This window comes from Zalophus californianus, chromosome 6 (assembly GCF_009762305.2).
Source record: "Zalophus californianus isolate mZalCal1 chromosome 6, mZalCal1.pri.v2, whole genome shotgun sequence".
Lineage (NCBI taxonomy): Eukaryota > Metazoa > Chordata > Mammalia > Carnivora > Otariidae > Zalophus > Zalophus californianus.
This window is the reverse complement of record NC_045600.1, coordinates 145,134,580-145,161,137: the sequence shown is the minus strand read 5'-3', so window position 1 is coordinate 145,161,137 and position 26,558 is coordinate 145,134,580. Positions and strand designations below refer to the sequence as shown.

The 26,558-nt window shown below is 47.9% G+C and overlaps 1 protein-coding gene across 1 annotated transcript in view; it reads left to right on the top strand.

Annotated features, from left to right (window-relative positions):
* The first annotated feature begins 8,705 nt into the window (after positions 1–8,705).
* The window catches only part of ARNT2 (aryl hydrocarbon receptor nuclear translocator 2), a 193,190-nt gene continuing 175,337 nt past the window's right edge, over positions 8,706–26,558 (top strand). Inside the window, exon 1 of the mRNA XM_035727987.1 lies at positions 8,706–9,005. The gene's annotated coding sequence lies outside the window, so the exon portion shown is untranslated. The remainder of the gene's footprint in view (positions 9,006–26,558) is intronic.

Genomic DNA, 26,558 nt, shown 5'->3' with positions numbered 1-26,558 from the left:
CTCAAAACCAGTGTCCCAGGCCCTTCCTCCCATCTAGAAACCCACAGCTACAACTGTGCTAACTGGGTCATTTGAAGCCCAATTGTGATTGTGGAAAATTGTCTAGAAGTCACTCATGAACTTGAGCACCCACTCTATTTTAGGCAACGTGCAAGATTTTAGTTCCTCTTTGTATACCAAATAAGTTTTGTTCGTATATTGTATGACACCACTTGGTGTCTCGTTTCATGACTGTTACACATTTTACTGTTGATTTAACCTCTCAGTTTAAATGGCTTCTCCCCAGACCCACACAGTGGACCAGGAATCAGTGATCTTTGCAATTTGAACACCGTGCCTCCAACCACAGTGTTACCTGACTCCGTGCAATGCCCTGGCTGCGAATATAACCTTGGCAGTCACGCAGTCATGTCTTCTATTTAATAAATAACCAACAAATATTTAGTGAGGCCCTTACATGTGTGTGGCACTATTTGGGGGAACCTTGAGCAAGTCATTCATTCTGCGGTATTTAGTGTTTGTCAGATTCCAGCCTGGGCGTCGAGGGTACCTGGGTGCAGGTGTGCAGGCTGCGTCTCCCGAGGGGAAGTTGCAGGGGGAAACTGAAGGTTCTCTACAGTCTCCTGTCATCACAAGAACAGAGAACCATGGGGGCCAGAAGGAAGGGAAAGGACAGCTTCCTTGCGGGATGGAGCTCCACCAGCCTCTGGCCCTCAAAGGCAGGGACCGTTCCTCATCTTTGGAGTTCACGGAGCCCAGAGAGAACAGGTCCTTTGGTATCGTCAACAAATCAATGTATGAGTGGCGTACAAAATCAGGCCAGAACTACAAGTTATAACAGTGTCTCACTGTGAGCCTCAACCACGTGCCCTTCAGGAGATGGGCCCGAAGGGCCTCCCAACAGGGACAGGCCGGCTATGTCCCCAGACGGTGAGGCTCCCCGCAGAGCTCCCCACTTTCATGGCCGAGGAAGGCAGCCCCAACAGGCATAAAGTGACAGACGATGGCGGACCAAAGTTGCAGGATAATAAGCCAGAGTCTTCTAGATCAGCGACTTCAGAATAAAGAGTAATACTTGGGAAGTGGTTGAGCAGGAAAATGGGAAACATAGAAGCAATGATTTGTGTCCAAATGAGAGTGATTCATGGGCGGCTGTTTAGTTTTAATTTCCGGCGAGCTTGCCTAATCTCATTCCTGTGCCATCAACTGAAATATTGAGTGCGACTTCATCATATTTATTCCTGGTGATATTAAATAAAACTGAAAGCTCAATAGCACATTAATATGCACTCGGCGCATGGTCTGCAGCTTAATAAACCTAATTTAAAAGAACTCAGACCTTGACATTTATCTTTTAATCAAGGAAAAGAAGAGCTTGGATGAATTCTCTTGAGCAAATGCATCTCCTTCTTTAAATAAGCCCCCATGTCTCACTCCAGCTGTGTGCTATAAAAATGCATACCTCCGCAAGCTTACACCTTAATTTCTAATTCTGTGATCGATAACCTGCAGACATGCGGCGATCATCGACGAGGAAAATCACAGGATCCCTAAACGTCAGGGAATGAGACGTCGTTTCATGTCCCCTCATGTCACAGATGAAGGATAGGGCCCGGGTGAGAAGTGCACACGGGGCCAGTTCTCCAAGGCCGAGCAAGACAAAGAGATGTGGAAAGCAACAGTACACTTTGTTCAAACAGAAGCAAGAACAAAATGGGGCTTCTAATTCAAACTCTGAAACAGTTTGAAGATGCGATGTTAGAGCAATTCAAGAGGAATTTTCCTTTGGAAGTTTTTTGTTCCCCCGAGATCATTTGTCTTCCTTTGAAACTCTCAAGCATGAATTTAATATCTTTACCCTAAAACAAATAGCTCCTGGAAGGCTCGAAGGACAAGAACAATATTACTGTCTACCGAGTGCGAGAGGATCATGAATTATTCTGCCGGTGGTTAAGCACCGGTTCTCGGAGTTGATTGAAAAATTGTGGGCTAAGCGAAATAATCTTCAGCCTGTCCCGTGTTACAAGAATCCATTACTCATGCACCGAGCGGGTCCCAGGTCTGTGGCCGACCCCGTGCCGCCTCCAGCACCGTCTGTGGGGTCGCCTTTCCTTGTGCTCTCGGCCCTCAGGGTGGGTCCGCACCTCCAGTCTTTGGACAAGTCTCCCCCAATCTTCAGCCGCCCGGGCTCCTGCCTCTTGGTCTGCTACGATTTTGGACTGCCACAGACAAATCCACCAGCCCAGGCCCTGGAAGGCCTTCTCCTGGGAACTCTGTGAACATCCCAGAAGGGGAAAGTCTGTCTCTCCATGCACCCCACTGCTCTCCCGGGCCTGTTCTCACGCACCTGTTCTAGACATTCAGAGATTGCCACAGGGAATTCAGAGAGGCATTCTTGTTGTCCCTTGCCCCGTGGTGCAGGCAGGACCAACCGAGCCCCGAGATGCCCAACTGCTTAGAACAGCCCGGAGATGGTGGCTTTGATACTGGGAACTGGACAGGAACCCCCCCTGCAGCCTCGGAGCATTTTTTAAGGAAAGAATTAGAAGCAACCAGAGGAGAGAGGATGCCTGAGTATTCAGAGCTTCTTCCAGGAAGAACTGAGCCCCCAACAGGCTCTTTTTCCTTCTTCAAACCAGATGGGAGAACCCCTTTCCGCCACAGCAGCAGGTGCAGAAAAGGAAGAAAGTCCCTGAAATCAGGTCTCCTGAGAGTCCGCATGGCCTTTTCTGCCATCATCCTTGTGTACAGCTCCTCACACACACTCACTCACACACTCAGTTATGCGGCATTTACGGAGGGCGCCGTGTCAAGTGCTCTTTGAAGTTCTCGTTCTGTTTTGCCTACCCCTCCTTTCCTTACCTTACCTCTCCTCCGGCTCCGTGTCTGCCCCTGTCCCCGGCATATGGTAAGAACTTAATGAGTGTTTTCCATGTCTCTGTCTCTCTCCATTTCTATGTCCGTCTATCATCTGTCTATGTATTATCTGTCTATCTATCTACCTATCATCCACCTGTCTATCTGTAAGCGGACTCGGACTGGGATCCTTGTTTTGCACGGATGAGACCGCCTCGTGCATGCCTCCGTGCCCCCCACTGCTCTCGGTCAGCATGGCACGGACACACAGGCTTCCCATTAGCTGCACGCATGCCAGGATCGGGGTGCCCCACCTTGTCCAGCGTCTCCTTTCCGGATGCATACGCCCCTTGTTTCTGGGTCGGGTCCCTACACATATGTTGTAGGAAACGTCCTTGCACATGACATCTTAGGTTTTTGGTACTTTTTTCCCCCGATGGGTCGAATCTCAGGAGTGAGATTGTAGCATCAAAGGGTATGTTTTTAATTTTCATTGAAGAACTTCCTGCCAGGCTGTTTTCTAATGGTCTGAAACTATTCCCATTTCCATCCATGGGTGTCAGCAACTTCTTTTCCCTGAAAGCTTACCAGAGGGAGAGTTTACAATTCATTTTAATTTTGTCAGTCTGATGGGCCCTAACATGATAATGCATTATTTATTTGGCAAATTTCAGACTTCAGAGGGTTTTGAGTGTTCATAGACTTATTGGACGTTTGGCTATTCTCTGTTAATTGCCTATTCTTATCCTTTTAAAATTAAGTTAGACATTATAGATAACTGACTCTTTATCTACCGCAGGAGTTGAATTTTTTCCCAGTCTACCATTTGTCTGTTGAATTTATAATACACAGTTTCTTCTGTGAAATACAAGCGAGTTGTTTTGAAGTCTCTATCTTTTGCCATGTAAAATTAAAACAGCATTATGTTTCAAGCAAATATGTTTATCCATTCTCTTCTAACTGCTGATTCATTGTCTTGTTTACAAAAGTCTCCGCATGACTACATGTATAGAAGTGATGAGATGCCCTCAGAGCAATAGGAACTATATTCTGTGGTTTAAAGTAACAGTAATTGTATCTTCTGTGGGACGGAGTTCTGGGTGTGGCTTTGCTGGGTGCCTGGCTTCTGCGTCTCCCCCAAGGCTGCGCTCCCGCCTGTTGGCTGGGCTCCAGTGACCGCCTGGTGGCCGGGGGAGGGTCTGCTCCAAGCTCACAGGGCTTCTGGCCCAGGGGCCCCTCAGGTCCTTGCCCCATGGGCTTCTCCATGGAATAGCTCACCACCTGGCTGCTGGCTTCATCAGAGCACTGAGCAAGAAGGGTAAGAAAGAGTGCCTTCCGGTCAGGGTCATTTACACTTGAACGTGGGAGGTGCCATACATCACTGCCTATTCTATTCTATTCTATTCTATTCTATTCTATTCTATTCTATTCTATTCTATTCTATTCTATTCTATTCTATTCTATTCACTAGAAACAAGTCACTAAGTGCAGCCCACACTCCGGGGAAGGGATCCCATCAGGGTGTGAACACCAACAGTAGGGTCACTGGGGAAAGGGATCCCATCAGGGTGTGAACAGTAGGGTCACTGGGGACCTTCTTGGAAATCCGTCTGTCCCAGTGACAGAGATCATCAACATATGTGATTCTGTTTTTCAAGGAAAACAGTTTTGTCCTAAAGGAGCTCTTTATGCCCAATTTTGTGTTTATTTATTTGTTTTGACCTCTTGACTTTAAATTGAATCGACTTATTTTTATGAAAAGTTACTGCATTGTCTTTTTGCTCTCTCTTTAGGTTCTAATAACCATATCTTCAAGGACAAACATCATTGCAAAGGCTGAATTGGGGAACCATTGGACTAGAAGTTTCATTCCGGTTTTCAAACTCTTTGGTGCTTTTCCCACCAGAAATTAACTTTCAAATGTGGCCGTGCTCAACAAAGCCCATTTCACCCATTACAGATGTGTCTTTATTGTCTAATTAAGCTGCTTGGGATTTAGCGAACAGAGAACCTATAACTGCGCTTTATCTCTCCGTTCATTATGCAGATGCTGCTTGATGTGCCTTTTGAAGCCAATACACTGACTTTTTATATTTTCATTTCAAAAAGAAAGGCTTTAGCCATGTGCAAACTACATTAAAATGAAAACCCAGCTTAGCAATAGGCATGGGGACTTGGGATTTAATCAAATCAAAGATTATACTCACACCAATATTTTCTTGGAAATTAGTTCATTCCAAGCACAAAACTAAAACAGAAGGGAATTATTATGTATTTATAATTTTATTCAGCTGTGCATATTTGACTCTCTTTGTTTACTTGCTGGAGGTTTAATAACCAGGATAAAATGCTATTGGGAAGCTGCCCAGAGAACCAAATACTAGGAAAAAGAAATATTTTTCTATGTGAGGAAAATATCCATATTTGGGATGGCTTATGCTATCTTTGGAGACAAACTAAAAGATTTGCAAAACACATGGTGAGAAATTTTTAATCATCAAAAGTAGCCCCTGTTCATTGAAATCAATTATGCTATTTTAAATCATTTCAGAAGTCTATCCACTTGCATACTTAAGCTAGTGGCATATAATTCAGATAAACACAGCGGTGGCAGATTTATTTTAGAATGAAAGTAATCAGAAGCTAAGAAGGCATGTTAATGATTTTCATAAATGTGTGTTTTCTTGGTAGTCACAGAATATCTGGCCAGTTAATGCCATCAAATGCCTACGCTCACTATTTGTTATTTAACTTAAATTGTTGCAGCTTTATTGAAGCGTGACTGACTTACAATGAGCTGCGCATTTTAAGGCATATACTTAGATGAGTTTTGACACGCACACATGCAGAAAACCATCCGCACAATCAAGATAATGAACTTTTACAGCAACCACGGAAGGCTCCTTTGCACGTTTGGACTCATTCTCCCTCCTGACCTTCAGCCCCTCCCTCCCACCGTCCAGGCAAACTCTGGCCTGCTTTTCTGACACTACAGAATTGGTTCACATTTTCCAGATTTTTTATAAATGGAATTATCCAATATGTACTGTTCATTGTCTGGATTCTTTGACCAGCTTAATTACTGAGAGACTCAGCCATGTTATTGAGTGCACCGAAGGCTTGTTCCTTTCCATCGCTGAGTATTGGTCCATAGTAAGAATACAGCAAATTTGTGTATCCATTCACCTGTTGATAAGCGTGGGGCTTGTTTCAGCTTTTGGCTCTGAATAGAGCTGTTGTAAACATTTGTATATACGTGTTTTGTACACATGCTTTTATTTATTTTGGGTAAACACTTAGCAGTATGATAGGTGGGTTTTACGGTACGTGCAGACTTAACATTTTTCTAGAAGGCCAAACCAAATTTGCTGAAGTGGTTGTGCCATTTTCTGTTCCCACCAGCATTGTCTGGGGGCCCCAGTTCCTCCACATCCTTGCCATGAAATGAATTTTGTGAATATAGATTTCTTGGGGCACATACAACATCTTACCAGCAAATGATGTCAAATACAGCTCCCATGATTTCTCATTCCATGAGGCTCAAAGGGACCTTATTTTGCTTTGAAAAGTTTTCTTAAATCAGCATTACACACTGAGTGTGTTGGGGGGGTCATGGATAGCACGAAGAGTGTGGGCTTGGAAATCAGATTGTGCTGCCCAGTGTCCTCTGTTATAAATGCTGTTGATAACTGTCTCTATCCCGTGCTGTTGTTGTGAAGAGAAATACGTGAATGCGCGGGAGCCACCCTGTGCCGGGCACAGAGGAGTTAACAACTATACTGACTCATCAGAGCTATGCTCCCTCTCTGCTTTCCTTGGGATCTGTTCTAGAGCCTCACTCCCCAAAGTGCCCACTCCCAGTGACCTGGGGCGCAGCGGGGCGGTGGGGAGGGGGGTTCCAGATGTGGGAGAGCAAGGCCGGCCCCCCTTCCTGCCAGCACCCTGGAGCAGGATGCAGCACCTCAAAGGGAAGCCAGGGCATCTGGGGGACAAACCCCGTCAGGGGCCTCCCCGCTCATGGAGCAGGGAGCTCATGCCCAGGTGGGGATCAGAGGCCACACAGCCCGTGCTTCTAGAGATACCACACAGGCTCGACCACAGTTGTGCTGAGGCTCCTCTCCCATGCCCTGGGGCTCCTCATTAGACCCTACAAACCCCTGCACAACCAGGGAGAGTCACCCTAACAGTGAGGATCATCTGTCATCAAACTGGAAAACACAGCGCCTGAGGAAGACTTTGTTTATTTGAAGACATACCTTAAATGATGTCTTCATAGTGTGTTTATGCACAGATTCCCATTTATATATACAGAGCATTCATCCATCCATTCGGCCAAATACATGTCCTGCATAATGGCCCCATGTCAGACACTCTAAAAACTGCTACACGTTAGAAAAGACTAAAACGTTCCCCACGGTCTGTATGTGGACCCGTGTACCAGTTATCTACAGCTGTGTAACAAATGACCACAAAGTGGAATGGGTTAAACCACCACCATTTGGTGAGCTCAGGGCTTTGCGGGCTGACGGTTTGGGTTCTCCTGGTTGGGGCCCAGCTCAGCTGCACTCAGCTCCCATGTCTGCAAAGAGCTGCCAGGTCAGCAGGAGGCCACGGGCTCAAGAATCAGCTCAGCAGAGGAGGAAAGCGGGATGGTCTTTCCACACGGAGGCTCAGCATCAGAAGGCTGGCCTGTGCGCTGTCTCGCCAGGGCGGGGAGAAGGTGGAGCTGGCAAGCCCGCGTGGGAGACGCCGCACGCCTCTCTCTGCGCGGACCATCTCAGCCGCTGTCCCTGTGACCAGAGTGACCCGAGGGAGCAGAGTCCCGCTCTGGAGGAAAGGAACGGCAGGGTGATCAAAGAGGGACGGGGAGACAGAGACAGGGAGAGTCAGTGGCCACTTTCCCACCTGATCAGAAAGATCCCAATCCAGGGGCAGCTATAGTGAGGGACCAGCCAGTAGAACGGGGCCCCCAGAGGAGCGTGGGGACCGGGGCGGGGTTGGTCAGGGACACTTCGGCCGGGAAGCCATGGGGACACCAAGGTAGGAAATGGGGCCCGAGGGTGAGGAGGTGGGAAAAGGCGCAGGGCCTCCCCAACCCCCACGGGCTCCATGTGGGCACATGCGGGGCAGGCTGCCACCAGGAGAAATACGGCCCAGGAGACCGGATGAGGCCACAGGGACACCTGGGTTGTTTCTCAAAAAGCACACTTTGTTTTCTTTTTTTTTTTTTAATTTTTTATTGTTATGTTAATCACCATACATTACATCATTGGTTTTTGATAAGCACACTTGGTTTTCATTGTGATTCCACGGGCTCGTCCCTCCCTGCCTTGTGGAGGCACAGGAATCAGCAGCCTCGCCCTCTCCCCCGAAGGAGCGTCGCATTTCTCCAAGCTGTGGGGCTGCGCTCTGCTCCGCGCGGGTCTCCTCTCTCCGCCCAGCCTCGCCCGGGAGCCTGCCGGCCAGGAGCACCAGGGGGGCGCGCGCAGCGACCCGGGAGTGGCCAGTCACCTGCTGCCGCGTCCAGGCGCCTGGGTGGCGCTGGCCGAGCCTGGCGTCCGGGGGCTACAGCGGCCGCGTCTTCTACCGGCAGACGCAGGAGGGGCGGCGGCCGCCACAGTCCGCGCAGCCCAGGCCCCGACCTGCCACCTGCTGGCCCAGCGGCTCCTGCAGGCGGGCAGGGATGGGGGAGGCAGGTGCGAGCTCGGGGGGAGGCCTCCGGGGCTTGGGGGCCGGGCTGGGAGCGCCGAGCGCGGGGCTGAGCCGGCTGCCGCCCGGGCCGTTACACCTGCAGGCAGGAGGCCTCTGATGGGGCCTGTCCCGGGGACCTCCGCTGCGGGTTGGTCAGCCAGCCCTGGAGCCGAGCGCCAGTCCGGGAGGGGTGGTTGAGTGGCCTCCGCCCCCCACCGGGCCTGAGCTCCCTGCGCCGAGAGCTGGGAGCCCCCTGACGGGCTTTGTCCGAGGTGCCCGGTCCTGCTCCAGGGCGCTGGCAGGAAGGGGGCCTGCCCTGCTCCCCCACGTCTGGACCCTGCGCCCCCAGGTCACTGGGAGTGGGCACTTTGAGGAGTGAGGCTCTAGAACAGACCCAAAGAGCCAGGCTCTTCCAGCAGCATCCACCTTGTTGGGCCCCAGGACCTCCTGGAAACGAGGTAAGAAGGAGGACAACTATGGGAAGGAGTCCCAGGCAATTGCGATTTAATACATTCTCTTCCAGCGCGTGTGCAGTGGGCCCCACAGAAAGTCCCTTCAGGCGGCGCACAAGGTGTAAGACGATGGAAACGGAATGTTTAATTGTGTCCTAGTCTGCGGGGCAGGATGCAAAGAGCAGTGGAAGGCCGGCTGGGGCTCTGAAGGACGTGTGGCAGCGGGCAGGGCAGGGTGAGGGCGGCCTGCGCACTGCCCCCCACGAGTCCCGGGAAGTAGTCCGCTCGGGGACCTCCCCGAGGGGCAGCCCTGCGCTCCCCACAGCAAGGCATGGCCCTGTGCCGCTGACCCTGCAGCATTCGGGGAACACAGACTCCGTCCGTGGGAGCCAGAGGTAAAAACAGTTACAGCAAGCGATGACCTTGCGGCTCACAGTCAGTCGCCTTCCAGACTCTTCTCCAGGGCTCCATCCCAGTGCCAAGGGGCTTCTGAGTGAGAGAACCCCTCAGTAACAGCGTCCCTCCCTGCTGCTCCAAGCGGGTGCTGTGTCATCTACCAGAGTGGGACATCCGTTAAAACTGAGGCATCTGCACTGATGCACCATAATTACCCAAAGAGCACAATTTACATTTTAGTTCCCTTTGGGGTTGTACATTCTGTGGGTTTGGAAAAATATGGAAAAATATGTAATGACGTGTATCCATCATTATGGTATCATACCGAGTGTTTCACTCCCCGAAACATCCTCTGTGCTCTGCCTGTTGCTCGTGTCCCCTCCCTACCCCTGCAACCACTGATCATTTGATTGTCTTCATAGTTTGCCATTTCCATTCCCAGAATGTCCTATCGTTGGAGTCATGCAGTATGTGGCCTTTTAGGTATGTGTTCTTCCACGTACTGATAGGTTTTTAAGATTCCTTCATGGCTTCGAGTGTTGAGTAATATTCTATTGTCTGGATGCGCCGCAATTTAATGATCCATTCCCTTACTGAAGGACATCTTGTTTGCTTCCAAGTTTTGCTGAGTATGAATGCACCTGCTGTGGGTATAGTTTTCCATTCCTTTGAGTAAAGAGCAAGGAGTGCGGTTGCTAGTAAGAATACTTTAGATCTGCGAGAAATGCCAAGCTGTCCCCTAAAGTGGCCACACCATTTTGCCACCCCACTACTGAATGAACGTTCCTATGGCTCCCCATCCTTACCAGCGCTTGGTGTTGTCAGTGTTCTGGATTTTGGCCATTCCAATATGGTGTAGTAGTATCTCAATGTTGTTGTTGTTGTTTTTAAATCTTTTACTTAAATTCGATTTAATTAACACATACTGTATTACTGGTTTCAGAGGTAGAGTTCAGTGATTCATCAGTTGCATATAACACCCGGTGCTCCTTACATCACGCGCCCTCCTTAATGTCCGTCACCCAGTTACCCCATCCCCCCACCTCCTCCCCTCCAGCGACCCTCAGTTTGTTTCCCATGATTAAGAGTCTCTTCCAGTTTGCCTCCCTGTTTTCATCTTATTTTAATTTTCCTTCCCTTCCCCTATATGTTCATCTGTTTTGTTTCTTAAATTCCACATATGAGTAAAATCATATGGTATTTGCCTTTCTCTGACTGACTTACTTCACTTAGCATCGTACCTTCTAGTTCCATCCACATCTCAATGTTCTTTTAATTTGCATTTCCTTGATGACATACTACATGGAACATCTTTTCATATGGTTATTTTGGATCTGTAATATCTTCTTTGATGAGGTGTCTGCTAAGGTCTTTGGCCCATTTTTAATTGAGCTGTTTGTTCTCTTATTGCATTTTCAGAGCTCTTTGTATAGTTTGAATAACAGTCCTTTATTAGATGTGTCTCTTGCAGATACTTTCTCCCAGTCTGTGGCTTTTTCTTCTCATTCTCTTGACATTGTCTTTCACAGAGAAGTTTTTATTTTAATGAATTTTTATTTGAACGAAGCCCAGCATATTATTTCTTTCATAGATTGTGTCTTTGGTGTTGTATCTGAAAGTTATGACCACATCCAAGATTATCTGACTTTTGTCTTACATTGCCTTCTGAGACTTTCATAGTTTGTGTTTTACATTTGGGTGTGTAATCCATTTTGTAATTTCTGTGAAGGGTGTGAGGTCTGTGTTGGGATTCACTTTTTTGCATGTGGATGTCTCGTCTTTCCAGCACCACGTGTTGAAACATTATCTTCGCTTCAGCGGGCTGCTCCAGTGATTTTGAGACAGAGTTAGACAAGGAGAGAAGCCTAGAAAGGTGTTGGGAGTAGTTGGTGCCAAGGAGTGGGGAAACTCACGTGGGGATGGGAACTTCTGTTTTCCTTAGCAAGCTTTGTAGACTTAGTTGAGTTTTCAAACTGAGTGCATGTGTCCCTTCAATAAAGTAAAAAGTAAGTTTTAATAAATGGGCAAAAGATAGAAACCATTTACGAAAAAGGAGGTGCAAACGGCTCCGTAGGAGCTCGGCCTCACCCATAATAACAGAAATGCAAAGAGAGAGAGGCTCTCCTGGCTGGCTGGCAGAGGCCAAAAAGGTTGGTAACACACGGTATTGACGGGACGAGTGGAGTGCAACGCAGCCATAAAAGGGAGCGAGGGTGTCCTCATGTGCTTATGTGGAAATATCTCCATGTTATTTTGCTAAGTGAGGAAAGCTCGGCGTAGAACCCTGTGTATGGTGATGCCATGGGGCAAAGAAGGGGCCTAAGGAGGAATTTGTGTATTTCCTTGGAACATCTGTCCTTGATTTCCTCAGGGGATGGACTGGGAGCTCAGTGGTTAATCTTACGTGTCCACTTGACTGGGACGTCAGGTATCCAGATGTGGGGTTCCACACTATCTGGGTGTGTCTGGAAGGGGCGTTTCCAGATGACAGTAACCTCTGAATGGGTCAACCTGGAAAGCCGGTTGGCCTCCTCCCCCTGGGTGGCCCTCAGCCAAACCGCTAAAGGCCTGAAGCAAACAAAAGGCTGAGAAGGAGAGAATGCCCCCTCTCTGCCCGCCTGTCTTCCAGCTGGGACACTGGTCTGCTCCTACCTCAGATTCCAGACTCAGGCCTGACACCTACGCTCGGCTCCCTGCCTCTCAGGCCCTCGGACTTGGCCTGGAGCCACACCAACGGCCCTCCTGGGACTCTGGCTTGCGGGCTGGGACGTCTCAGCTCCACGACTATGTGAGCGAGCTCCTTCCAATACATCTCCCCCTGTGTCCTACTGGTTACGCTCCTCTGAAGGACCCAGACTGATGGAGAAGCTAAGAGTGGAGTCAGGAGGACATTCTACCCTAGAATTTAAGCTCTTTGAACCTGAATCATGTAAATGGATTATGTATTCAAAGAAATAGATTTAATTTAAATAACGAGGATAAGTGAATAAACAAAATAATTCTGTTTATGATTAGAAACACACATTTCTTGGGGCGCCTGGGTGGCTCAGTCGCTGAGCGTCTGCCTTCGGCTCAGGTCATGGTCCCGGGGTCCTGGGATTGGGCCCCGTATCGGGCTCCCTGCTCCTCGGGAAGCCTGCTTCTCCCTCTGCCACTCCCCCTGCTTGTGTTCTCTCTCTCGTTGTGTCTCTCTCTGTCAAATAGATAAATAAAATCTTTAAAAAAGCAAGAAAGAAAAAGAAAGCAAGAAAGCAAGAAAGCAAGCACGCAAGCACGCAAGCAAGCAAGCAAGAAAGAAAGAGACACACATTTCTTTCTACAAGGTGAACATCTGGGAAGTGCATTTATCTTTGGATTCCCCAGTCTCACGTTCACTACCTTTCTGTTTATAGCTCTCTTCTCTCTTCTTGTCTTGCTGTTCCTTTTCCATGCCCCGTCAGGTCCGAGGCTCTCCGTGAGAGGTGGAATGACCATGAGATGACAAAGTTATAGTACTAGTTCAGTGATACACCAAGGTTCAAAGTCTGACTCTGGTCCTGTGCCTCAGACACAGACAGACAGACAGACAGACATGAATAGAAGTGAGGACGCCAGGGAGAACATACGGATCAGCCAGAATGACACATTCTGACCCAATAAACAAAATGTGTCCAGCACGTGTGCGGAGCTCTGCACTTCTGTGTCACTTGGGGAGGAGAATCCTTCCAGGGAGGAGGTGTGGATTGTCTAAAGGTATTACAGTTCCCTACTTCCAGTTCCCTTTTCCCGCCTAAAACCCCTTTGCCCAAGAAAGCTCCTGCATTCTCTGTGGCTCTTTCCCGTTTTGAAAAAGACAGGTTTACCCATCACTTATCCCTGCTGTTACCCTCGTACATATATCACCAGACGGTCTTCGAGTGGTCTTACTAATTTGTACTTTCACCTAAGGACTGGGTTTGTCAATCTTTAAAATGTTTTTAACATGATAGGTATAAAACAGTAACATAATATTTTAAAAATATATAATGTCCCTGATTATTAGAGATGTTCAGAAGATTTTCATGTTTATGGGACTCATTTTTCTTCCATAAAATGCTTCTTATACTATTTACTCAATTTTTTTATTGGATTGATGTTTTTAATCTGATTGATGAGTAAGAACGCTTTCATAGATTCTTGCTACTCATTCTCTGTTAGTTACACAGATAGGAACATTTACTCATGGCATTCAGGATATCTTTTTCTGCTCCTGAGGGACTGTGATGGGGCTAAAGTTTTAATACAATCAAATTTATCAGACTTTTCCTTTCTGGTTTATACTTTTTGGTCTTCTAAAAAAAAACCCTTTGCCTTTGTTAGGATGCAAATATATTCTTCTGTATTTATGTCTAAATTACTTTTTGCTTGCTTTTCATATTATTAGGTTTTCAATCCACCCAGATGTGATCTTTGAGTACAGAATGAGATGGGAAAGATGATGGATTAACCAGTAACCCCACCATCAATCCATCAATCCTCATCTAATCCCCCCCCACCTTGTAACAACACCTGTACCACATATTAGATTTTTCTAACCTACAAGTGTCAGCTTTCTCTCTGTTTAACTCGTTTATCTATTCCCCTGCCAGTCTTATTTCTTAATTATTACAGCTTTAAACGGTTTCGACTTCTAGTTTGGGCAAATCAAAACATCTTGGATTTTTTGGGGTTTGTTTGTTTGTGTTTGGTAAAATTTTTCTGGCTTCTTTTGGTCCTTTGTTTTTTTCACAAATATTCAGGAGTCAGCTTTTTAGGTTCCCCAGAGAGTTCTGCGGGGATTCAGGTTGACACAGCATTGAATTTGTAGATTGATTTTGGAAAAATTGTCATCTCTAAATAACTGAAATTTTTCCATTCAAGAATATGATCTAATTCTCCACTTACTAAGGATATCCTTATATTTTCCAAGAAAGATTTAAATACTTTTCTAAAAGGTCTTAAACATCTTTATTTACATCCAAAGTGAGTTTGCCATTGTGAATCAAACTTTCTTTAAAGTAGTATCTACTGGGGCGCCTGGATGGCTCAGTCGGTTACATGTCTGACTCTTGATCTCAGGGTCGTGAGTTCAAGCTCTGCATCGGGCTCCACATTTGGCCCCGGGACCTGAGTCCCAGGTGGAACTTGCATTCAGACTCAGCCTGTCTCCTGGGCCACGTGGCCACCTCGCCCGCCACGGGTTCTACCACTTCTGTCGTGTCTTCCTCTGCCACGGGGCATGGACGGCTCCTGCCCACCCCGGCGCGGCCAAGAGAAGAAGTGGACCTGTAGAACGAGAAGGGCTTCCTGAGAGCTAGGAGCTAGGACAGTCTCTGTCCCGTCCTCCAGGCCAGCTTTCCCAGAAGCAGCAGTGAGCTGGCTTGTCGGGAATCCAGTCTTCCTCAAGATCAGGTCTCTTCCTCGTTCGGGAAGAAGTTCACACCTGCTCAGGACCCGGAAAGCCAACGCTCACTCTGGCCGGGGTCTGCGGGTCGATGGTCGCAGGAGCAAATAGTAGGAGGAATACGGCCTCCACGCTGCCCAGCTCCCAGGCTGCCTTTTGTGTGTCCTGGAAATGTATTCGCTCCATTCATCCCACAGCCATGGAGACCAACAGCAAAGGCATTTTTATTAAGTTCTCACTCAAAAAGCTTAATCACATTTTGGCAGCTTTTCTCCGTGACACAGAAGCATACGCTGTGTCCTCCCCTCCACCCTGCCCCTTGGGTTTGGGGATCACTCTGGCCCCGTTGCTCTTTGTGCCAAGTCCTCGGCCTCTTCTCGGTGCCCCGTGGATCGCTATCTATTCTTTCATTCTGGAAACAATAAGGACGAGAGTCTCAAAAACCCGACGCCTGAAGGGTTCTGATTTCACTCATTGCTTGCCGAGCCCGATTCCCTCGTTCGGCCGCGGCCGAGGGACGCCCGAGTGAAGTGTCTGCGCAGGAAGAAGCAGGGAAGCCGGTGGGTCGGGAGAAACCGAGGGCGGCCAAGGCTTTACAAAGATGCCGGCAAACAGAGACCGGGAGAGTCCAGCTCAGGCCACACCAAGCACTGAGACCCGAAGGACACCAGTATTAGGGGAGGCTGGGGCAAGGGGCAGAGCAGAGACATGGAGGGTCAAATCTGGGCCATCTCAACAAATCCGTAAGAAAGGAACGAGGGATTGACGGAAGAGAGGAGAACAGGAGAACAGGACTGGCAGGGAGGACGTACGCAGTCTGCAGGCCGGGGTGCTGAGCAGGTGCGAGCCGGACTCTACTCGGACTGGATCCTGTGAGCCCACTGGGAAATTCCCAGGACTTCTGTGAGCCTGTCGACTTTGCGGGCCCAAGATAACCCGGCTGGTCCAAGGTTCAAGCTGGAATTCACAGGCAGGCTTTCTCCACTCGTGCCCTTCGCACACCTAGGCCAGTGAACAGCTGTGCTATTTCCTTTAGGGTCCCCGTGATCTAGCCAGGGCCTCTTACTATCAACACGTTAGTCACAGAAACTTTTATTTATGTATTTTTTAAGACTTTTATTCTTAAGTCGTCTCCACACCCAACGTGGGGCTTGAACCCACAACGCCAAGATCAAGAATCGTGTGCTCTACCGGCTGAGCCAGGCAGGCGCCCCTCATCACATAAACTCTTCACCAAGGCCGGGGTGAGTAGCTGCGAGGCACCGCTCCCATCAGCCTCTGCCGCTCCCCCTGCTTGTGCTCTCTCTCTCTCTCTGGCAAATAAATAAATAAAATCTTAAAAAAAAAAAGTTCTCACAGAACAAAATCTCTCATACATTTGATCGAACATGCAATTGTACCATTCAGGAGTGCCACCGTGTAGTGGAAAGTTTCCCTGGGTCTTGGAAACCGGGCTCATCACAGAAAAATACAGGCAGAAGGTAGCCCGTGGCTTCACAGAGAAGCCAGGCCTGGGGAATGAGCGCCAGGCTATCCCTGGGTGGAAGCGTGTCAGGGGAGGAAGTGTGTTATGATGACTTTTTATAAAATGTGGATTTAATTTGGAAAAAGAAGTCTCATCCTCTGTTTGTATTTCTCAGAAAGTGGACTGCTGCTTTCCTAAGAAACGCAGTGCTGTTCTTCTAAGAGATGCTCCAACAGAAATGAAAGGCTGGGCACGGTCTCCTTGACCGTCTATTGATATTAATGCCGCAGACCACGGCGCAGCAGGCAAAGGCCCCAGTGGCACAGGGAACAGGGAACTGCGATTAGCTCCGGAAAGCCTGGGCCCACGCCTGGCCCTGCTCTTTAAAGGCTGTCTGTCTTCAGAAGGGTCATTCTGCCTCCCTGAGCTTGTATTTCCTTCTCTGGATAATGGAGAGACTCGTAACTGGCGGGGTTACCTGCAAGGAGTAAGTGGTGTAATTTCAAGGGCAGCTCCCCTGGCTAGCACGGGGAGGCAAGTGGCTCACTCTTCTGAGTTCAGCTGGCGCTTGCTCACACGTGCCTTGTGTCACTGTTTCCCCCTCAAGGGCAGAAGCTATTTAGGATCAGGGGCGGGGACTGACTTTTGTCATTCCTATGCACAGAACACTTGGCCAGTGCCAGCACCTCCGGGCGACTGTTGAGTGCATGCGTGCATCAGTACCTGGGTGGGCGGACGGAGATTACCAACTCCAGCGTCCACCTTCCCAGGCGTGGGCAGGAGATAGCTGCCCCACAGCAGTTAAGGGTCTTGCCTAAATGGAAACCACGGTAGCAACCTAGCTGAGCTCCTAGAATGACAGGGCAGGTGCAGGGCCCTCAGCGGGTGAGCGGCGTTCTCGGGGAAGGGGAGTCATTGGGTAACCGCGAGGCTGGGACATCAACGGGATGCAGCCTTTGCCACGAGGAAGCTGACCGTCCCGCGAAAGACATACATGTTGCACGGACTGCAGTGGAAATGTTAAAACGTAACCAGCATGGAAGGAGCGGTGTAGACAAAGTGCAGCGGGGCATCCTGGACAAGGTGTGACTGCCGGTCAGGAAGGCACAGGAGACACGGAAGTACAGGGGGTATTGTAGGAATGCTTCAACCTCTAGGAATTGGAAGGAAGCCCAAACCCGAAGGGTGAAGGGAAGTCTCGGGGGTAATCACACAGCCGCCTCAGATCCCAAAAACAAGATGGGGGCGGCGGGGGGGGCACCAGGAATGAACAGAGAGAGACAGTTCGGAACAAACTCTGGGAATGAGCGCATCCCGAAGTTCTGCGTCTGCGATGGGTGTGATCCCCTGAAGCGGCAGGTTATGCGGAGCTCTGGGGGGCCCCTTCCCCGGGTCCGTCTTCCCTGGACCGCGGCACTTTGGCCCTGGGTGGCCATCCTGCTCTTGCTCTGGCTCCGTCTTTGCCCACTTTATGCCTTTTGGATCCCGAGCCCTTGACATCGGCAGGGCTACCCGTTTTCGTTTGCAAAACTTATCAGAGCAGCATTACAACTTTGGCAGACGTGTTGAAAGCAAAAGAGCATCTACATTTAGCACAGAAGGTCAAAAAGGAGCCTGTGAGGAGGAAAATATGCGTGCTTAAACTTTTGACTCAGTTAAATGCGAAGATAAATTTAAGCACTCTTTGGTGTCAACAATTCCAACCTCATAAATTAGAAACAACTACAGTAAATGCGTCTGACAGCATTTAAGCCAGGTTTTTTTTGTGGGGGGGGTCTAATCATACAGCATGGGGCTGAAACCATTTGCATTGATTTATCCAATTTCCTATTGTCAAGTGCTATGTCTATCCTTGATGTGATTATGTTAACGTGCTAATTAAGTTTCAGGCCCTTTGTTGTACATTCTGCTTTCAGCAAAATAAGAAAGTAGTACTGGAACTATGTTTTCCTTGAATGTGTTCTGGGATAAAGAGGGAAAGTGCCCTGTGAGAGCAGGAAACGTTACCCTGTGGGTTGAGCGGGCTTAGATACAATTTAATGTGAACAACTGAGCGTATTCATGAGGCATCAGAAGCAAATAAAGGAGTATTCACATGGGGCAGGGTGCCCGGCCGGTCATATTGGCTCTCGGTGTTTGGGGGGAGAGCAAAGACTACTTTTTTTAAAAAATTTTTTATTGTTATGTTAATCACCATACATTACATCATTAGTTTTTGATGTAGTGTTCCATGATTCATTGTTTGTGCATAGCACCCAGTGCTCCACACAGAATGTGCCCTCTTTAATACCCGTCACCAAGCTAACCCATCCCCCCACCCCCCCCTCTAGAACCCTCAGTTTGTTTCTCAGAGTCCATCGTCTCTCATGGTTCGTCTCCCCCTCCGACTTACTCCCCTTCATTCTTCCCCTCCTGCTATCTTCTTCTTTTTCTTTTTTCTTAACGTATGTTGCATTATTTGTTTCAGAAGTACAGATCAGTGATTCAACAGTCTTGCACAATTCACAGCGCTCGCCATAGCACATACCCTCCCCAATGTCTATCACCCAGCCACCCCATCCCTCCCACCCCCAACCACTCCAGTAACACTCAGTTTCTTTCCTGAGATTAAGAATTCCTCATATCAGTGAGGTCATGTGATACATGTCTTTCTCTGATGGACTTATTTCACTCAGCATAACACCCTCCAGTTCCATCCACGTCGTTGCAAATGGCAAGATCTCATTCCTTTTGATGGCTGCATAATATTCCATTGTGTATATATACCACTGCTTCTTTATCCAGTCATCTGTCGATGGACATCTTGGCTCTTTCCACAGTTTGGCTATTGTGGACATTGCTGCTATAAACATTGGGGTGCACGTACCCCTTCGGATGCCTACATTTGTATCTTTGTGGTAAATACCCAGTAGTGCAATTGCTGGATCGTATGGTAGCTCTATCTTCAACTGTTTGAGGAACCTCCATACTGTTTTCCAGAGGGGTTGCACCAGCTTGCATTCCCACCAACAGTGTAGGAGGGCTCCCATTTCTCCGCGTCCCTGCCAACATCTGTTGTTTCTTGTGTTGTTGACTTTAGCCATTCTGACTGGTGTGAGGTAGTATCTCACCATGGTATTGATTTGCATTCGTTTATCACTCGTAAATGCACACATTAGTTCATCTTGTCCTAAAAGTTGGTAGCGTTCAGAGCCCTTCTTCTGAGTCATTTTCAACTTAGATTTGTCAATGCCCATGTGTTTCCTTATGGTATCATCCTCTGGGCCATCAAGGCTGGGAAAACGGAGTATTTCTTACAAGAGTGTTCACTGTTGTCTTCAGGACAGTCTGCAAGTCTTGATTCTGTACTTTCTGGCTCTTACTAGAAAGGATCAACAAAAGGCTTTTTTGTCCCAAGTTTCGCATGGCGTCAATGTGACAATGATTGTGAACCCCAGTGACTGTAAGGCAAACCCTGTTTTGAGAAGTGCGATCCAGAATCCATGAAGTACCGAGCTAGCACTTTCCTCTCCAGGCTGTTCTGGAAAAAAGAGCAATGGAATCTTGGAATGGTGCCTTACTGTTCAATACATGATAGACAGCTATCATAATGCTACTCTAATCTTGTGATGGTTCTATACATGTAGATCATCAAATAATTAAGGTAATACATTTTACCCAGGCTTCCAAAGTTATGCTAAATTATGTAGGTAATTTAGGTGCCCTGGGCCCCGACTTGGACTAATGATTCAGCTAATGACGTTATTTGTGGTTAGTTAAGGTCACGCCACCAGCTGTGAGATCAGAACACAACTCCATAATGACAAAATCATCATTGAAGCCACAAGCCCAGAGATCGGGTCCACGGACGAGGATTTTTACTGTTCCAAAAATGGTGGTAGAAACATTTCACCATTACACACCTGTTAGAACAGTGAGAACCTAAAACAATGACAAAACCGAATGCTGGTGAGATTTGGGGTGACAGGGACCCTTATTTGATGCTGGTGGGAATGCAACATGATGCAGCCACTTTGGAAGACAGTTTGGTGGTTTATTACAAAACTAAACATGTTCTTACCATGGGATCGGCAATCGTGCTCCTTGGTAATTTACCCGAAGGAGTCAAAAACCTGTGTCCACATAAAACCTGCCCGTGGATGTTTATAGCAGAGACGAACAGGTGGACAACAGAGGATTTTTAGGGCAGTGAAATGATTTGTATACCATGCTAGATACATTAAACATTTGTCATTAAACCCATAGAATGTACAACACTAAAAGTGAACCCTAATGTAAACTCTGGACTTGGGGTGATTATAATGTGTCAATGTCATCAATTCATCGATGGAACAAATGTCCCACTCTGGTGCAAGCGGAGATTGTGCGTGTGGGTGCAAGGGGCATATAGGGATTTTCCTGTGACCCTTAAGCTGTTCTAAAAAGTAAAGTCGACTAAGGAGAAAAGTAGAAACATTTCTAGATTAAAGGAGCCTCCAGAGACATGACAATGTATAATTATGGATCAGATCTCTGGGAACCAGAATTCCTTTTTTCCATAAAGAACATTTTTGGGATAATTGGGGAAAATGAATAATATTTGTAGCTTAGATAATTATATGGCATCCTGATAATTTCTTTTTTTCATTATTTCTTGATTGTAATAATGATAATGTGGTTATGTAAGAGTGAGCCCTTGTTCTTAGGGAATGCACACTGAAGTGTGTGGCAGAAAGGGCTATAATGTCTCCAGTTATTCTCAAATGTTCAGAAAAAGATAACATGAAGATAGATGGAGAGAAAGCAATAAAGTAAGTGTTGCAAAATGTTAACAATTGGGGTGAGGTGTGTATGATCGTTCTTTCTAATATTTTTACAACTTTATTGGGAGTCTGAAATTATTTTGAAATAAAAGAGTACAAAAATTTGGGAAAATAAACCACTTAAAATGAACTAAAAAGGACATAGGATTCTACATTCCAGCTGCTCCCCCCCATCCCTGCATCACTGTATTTGGGGGCTCATCCACTACGAACTGAAGACCTCCTCATCCTGCAGCTGATGCTACAAACACAAAGTCGAATCACAGACCTCAGGGGACACAACTTTGCACCTTAGAGAAGTTAGGTCAGTTCGCTTCTGACTTCCTTAGAACATCCAGCACAGCTGGGGGTCCAATCTGTACAACAGAAATCATCAACCGCACCAGGGACAACCCACCCATCATAGGATGCGCCGACTTAGTGGCCAGTGAGACCACGTGACCAGGCCTCGGAGTGGGAAGCCTGAAGGCTCCTGCCACCTGAGGGGCACCGACCTGCTCACTCCACTCGTTTGCACAGCTTACAGCCTCCTACATCTTATTTCAAGTAACTGCACGAAGTTGACCCTGGAAGCTACATTTCAAGCGTGCATGTTAAAATGAGATACATCTATCAGTGGGGCTGACTTTAATTAAAACTTGGGAGATTGAGTGAGCCAAAACTTTGGAGTCAGCCCAGTCTGGGTTCATATATTTAGCTCTGGAACTCATTAGCTGTGTGACCTTGGGCAAGTCACTCAACCTCTCTGAATATCAGTCACCAGAATCATAAAATGAGAATGAGAATAAGTGAATTAAAGAATTACAAAGGGTGGGACGCCTGGGTGGCCCAGTTGGTTAAGCGTCTCACTTTCGATTTCAGATCAGGTCCTGATCTCAGGGTCGTGGGATTGAACCCCGAGTTGGGCTCCGTGCTCAGCGCAGAGTCTGCTTGTCCCTCTCCCTCTGCTCCTCCCCCTGCTCGCACTGTCTTTCAAATTAAATAAATGAAATCTTTAAAAAAGTTACAAAGGGTTAAATAAAATATATCTTTTAGGCACTTTATAGAGATACAGTATATGTATATAGATGCAAGCCTACATATTCACATAAATACAGATGTGATATAGTTGTTATTTAGATTGTATTGATTAAAATTGGAAACCAGTAAGACCAAAATGCCCTCCAGGGTGGCCAGGAGATTCTCAGCATCAGCTTAGGGCATGACCATTGTCCATGATCTGGAACGTTTGTTTGTTTTTTTTTTTTAACTCAACAAACTTATCAGACCTTGAGGGACAGACTGAACTGACCAAATGCCAATTTATGTTTAACGGAGAACAAAAATAGAAAGCACATCAGCGTTGTTCCTGTGGGCTGACCAGCTCATGACCTCCTTACAGCAGACCTCCTTAGGGAACCAGATTATACCCTGCGGGCTGCCAGGGAAGGTGTGTTGTGTGTGTGCAGTGCGGGGAGCTGAGACAGGTGGCCCCGTGGCCAGCATCACTGAGTCACCACAGACAAATGCATCCCCCGCCACGGGGAGGAACCAGCCACGTGGACAGGTTCCACTGGAGTCCTGGACACACTTTGCTTTTTGCATGTTCCTTGACATGGCTCCTCATAGATCATGGCCTCCTGTCAAGAAAGGAGTTTTGACTATATTCGTTTTTTGTTTGGTTTTCTGTTTTAATTGTTAGTTGTAACTTCTCTTCCTCCTCCTCCTTCTTTAATATATATTTATCTTCAGTAGGTGTTACTTAGATTCTCTATTCCTGTTCTTTCTGTTTGTGAATGAAGAAAGAGCTTTCAAGTCAACATCTGCCTTGGACAATTTTAACAGTTTCATGTTGGTTTCCCACCTCCAAGTTTAGTCCTGAGCTCAGTCTCACCCCAGGATCCTGACTTTAATTTTCTGTCGCTCAGAAACACCCGTGCCAACCCAGTGAAGGGCGCTTCTCTGTGGGCACTGAGAGAGTAACAAGGGAATCTCCCAACGAGGAACACACCCATTCCCAGGGAAAAAGAGAAAGCGAGGGTTTCAGGACACCTTCTATTAACAGTGTCTGGGATGTGTCACCACCAGCCAGGATGCTGATGTCCGGTGGGCTGGCTCCCCACCTGAGCAAATCCTTGTGAGGTGTGTGAACAAAGTAGGTTCTGGGGGACTGTACAGGGGCAAAAGCAGATGGTTCGCACAGCAAATATTGGGATTATTATTACTTTTAATACTATAACTTTTCCCTTCAAGGATTATAAAGCCAAAGCTGATTTGGTCAACAAACATTCTGTTTAAAATCACAATTTTAGGGCGCCTGGGTGGCTCAGATGGTTAAGCGTCTGCCTTCGGCTCAGGTCATGATCCCGAGGTCCTGGGATCGAGTCCCACATCGGGCTCCCTGCCCCTTGGGAGCCTGCTTCTCCCTCTGCTTCTCTCTCTCTCTCTCTCTCCCTCTGTCTCTCATGAATAAATAAATAAAATCTTAAAAAAAAATCACAATTTTAGAAGCTTGCGGGATGAAATAAAGTGCATGTGAAGATCTGTGCTTTCTCCTAAGCTTTTTCTTGCTCATTTTTCCTCAGTGATGCAGTAAGTTACAGCTTACCAGTGACGGGGGAATGAGGAGACCCCAGCCCCACCCTGGCCACCACCCCACAATCCTGCATTGCTTTTTCTCTATCACGGGGAATTTTCTTTATAATCATATGTAAGATCGAGAAGCCCACGCGTAGGGAAACTTACCACTACCAGCCTCACCATCATCTTGTTGAGACCACAGGGGCAGGAAGAGGAACCTACCGCCTGGTTGGTCAGAAGGAAATGCAGGCCCCCCCTTCCGTCTTCTCGGGGAGCTGGTGACCTTAAACCAGTTGGTGAAGGGAGGGATTTCCCCTCTCTCTGGGAGCAGAAAGAAATCAGGGCTCTGGACTTTAAGAAGCAGGGGAGGCTACAGCACTTGGGGTGGGGGGGTGTGCGTGGGGGCAGGCAGTCCGGGGGCCCCAACACACCCCTGGTCTTTGGTTTGGCTCGGTGTTCAGCTGATGGCAAGTGGGTTTTCAGTGCAAGAGGCAGATGAGCAGCACACAGGATGGTCAGCTTCTGGGGTCCGTCTGTACCTGGGCCAGCAGCTGGAGACACGTGCGGGTTCTGGCCCCATTCACAGGTGCTGAGAAGAAGCAGGAACTGCCCTTCGTAGATGAGGAGAGCAGAGGCCTGCCCTGTGGCTGACCCAGGATGGCAGCCCTGGTGTGGGCAACAGAGCCCAGCAGAGTAGAAATCTAACAGGATCACTAGAAGAGACAGGTGCCAGCCAGGAGAGAGGTCTGGGGCAGATGTTGCGGGGAGGTGGCCAACTGGAGTGGTGAGGCCCCAAGAAAGACCTGTGGGAAATTCGGATCCCTTGAGAACCCCCAGGAGACACCTGGGAGGCAGAAAACCTTGTGAAAGACTAGACTTCCTGCTAATGGGGAGAGGTGGGTGTCCATGTCACCCTTTGAGACACAACAGTGAAGCAACAGTGATTGACCTGCCTTCCCTGCAACCCCCACCTCGTCCCGGATGCTAACGCAGTCCAGAGCTGGTGCGTCTCTAACCTTTAGGCCCCTTTCGGACACAGCAAGCAGGGACAACTGGAGAGTTTCTAAGGTTTGCCTCTAACTTATGTACGAGACAGTTTTTTAAAATTCAATTCTAAAATCCCAAGACTGTGTTTAAAAAAGGTAGATATGCAGAAGACCAAAATCTTACCCCTCAAGGAGTTAGACTCCGGGTGCTCAAAATAAGTGTTCTTAAACAGAAACGTGCTGATTTCCCTCTGTCAGTGTGACCTACAGGGAGGGAGTCATTGTCTCCTGTCCCCTATTTGTGGTAATATGCATGCTAATGACTGAGCAGTCGCAGACCAGTTGTCTGGATAATGAACTTGGTCTGGGCGTGTTGTCTCTGAGTAACCGGTGTGGACGCCAACAGAATGTTGAAGATTGCTTGGAGAGAGAGATTAATCATTAACTCCATTAATTCACCTGGCATTTTTAAGCAATAACGACCTCCTTATAAATAACATAAGCTCAAAGAATTAGAATTACCCGCTAAAACGTTCAGATGATCTCATTATGCTGGCGAAGAAAAATTGTCACCTGTGAGGGTGCTTTCCAAAAGGATTACTACAAACAGGAAAGTGGCTACCTATGGATACCTGAATAAATTCACACATGTGGCATTTCATCACGAAGGAGGCCAAATCAAAAATGCCCGAGCCTGCGAAATCGTGGTGTCAAGGCGACTAGAAGTTCTGAAAGAGCTGAGCGTCGAGAAGCAGGGGTTACGGTTGCTGCTGGAAATGGAGCCCCTGAGCTCCTTCTCACCCACTTGGGGAGCATGAAGACTCACCCCGGGTAGGGCGCCGAGCTCGGAGTATCCTTTTTTCATGCTCCTTTCCCTCTTGTTCTCCAAGAGTAACTGATGCAGCTTTTAATATAAAATGATTAGAATTTTGGCAAGAAAAAAAAAAAAAAAAAGAGCCCAGCCAGGATGCGTTGTAAGGCATGTGCTGGGAAGCTCAGCAGCACTCACTGGGCATCCTACCGCGGAGGACGCGGACCGGAGGCGTGGTGCGTTACGGGAGCACTGTCGTCTGATAAGACGGTCGCCTTCCTCGCCACCCATACTTCCCCACCTCGCTCACTCCATCATACTAGAGTATTTCCCGTGGCTCAGGATACGAGCTAGGTACCAGGGAAGAGACAAAAATATGAAGGCCCAAGCTCACAACTTAATGAAATGAGCATACAAAAGGAATGGATCCCAGCACGGTAGGGTATGTGGCAGACGGGAAAGCTGGGACACGGAGCCCCTTCATGGAGGGAGTTATGCAATTTCCACTGGAAGCGAGGAGGCAATCAGGAATAAACGGTTACCATGGGACAAGGGCATCTTGGGGAAAGGCGGTATCCCCGTGTGTGTTGTGCGTCGGAAACGACAAGGAGCTGGATTTTATCGGCGCACGGTGGTTGGTGGGGAGGGTGGGGGCTGGCAGGTGGATACACGGAGGTCCTTTCCAAAAAGACTCTGCCCTTGGAGTCATTTATAGATGCTTCTTTTTATTTCTTATGAACATTTCTGACTTCTTGCTAAATCAGTGTCTGCATTTATCTCAGATCATTTTTTCCCATGTTGTTAGAGGCCAACTGTGGAAAGAGCCTTGCATCCTTCTCTGGAGACACGGTGCCTATTCTTTCGAGCCACGGGGTTCTGCCAGGAGGCGCTTTCCTCTTATAGACTGGGTCTCCTATCCCGAGGGGGGACAGTCATGGTCACCTGATCCATGGACATGGTTGATCCGGGGGTAGGCATCGAAGCCAGGGCAGCCCCAGCCTTCAACTCTGTGATGGAGGAAGAAATGGAGCCCCTCTCCATGCATGGGAACCAGAAATTGTGCCAACTCTACTTGTCAGGAGCAAGGTCTTCCCCACGCGGAGGAAGGTGGGAGTAGCAAGGAGGAGAGAGATGTGCAC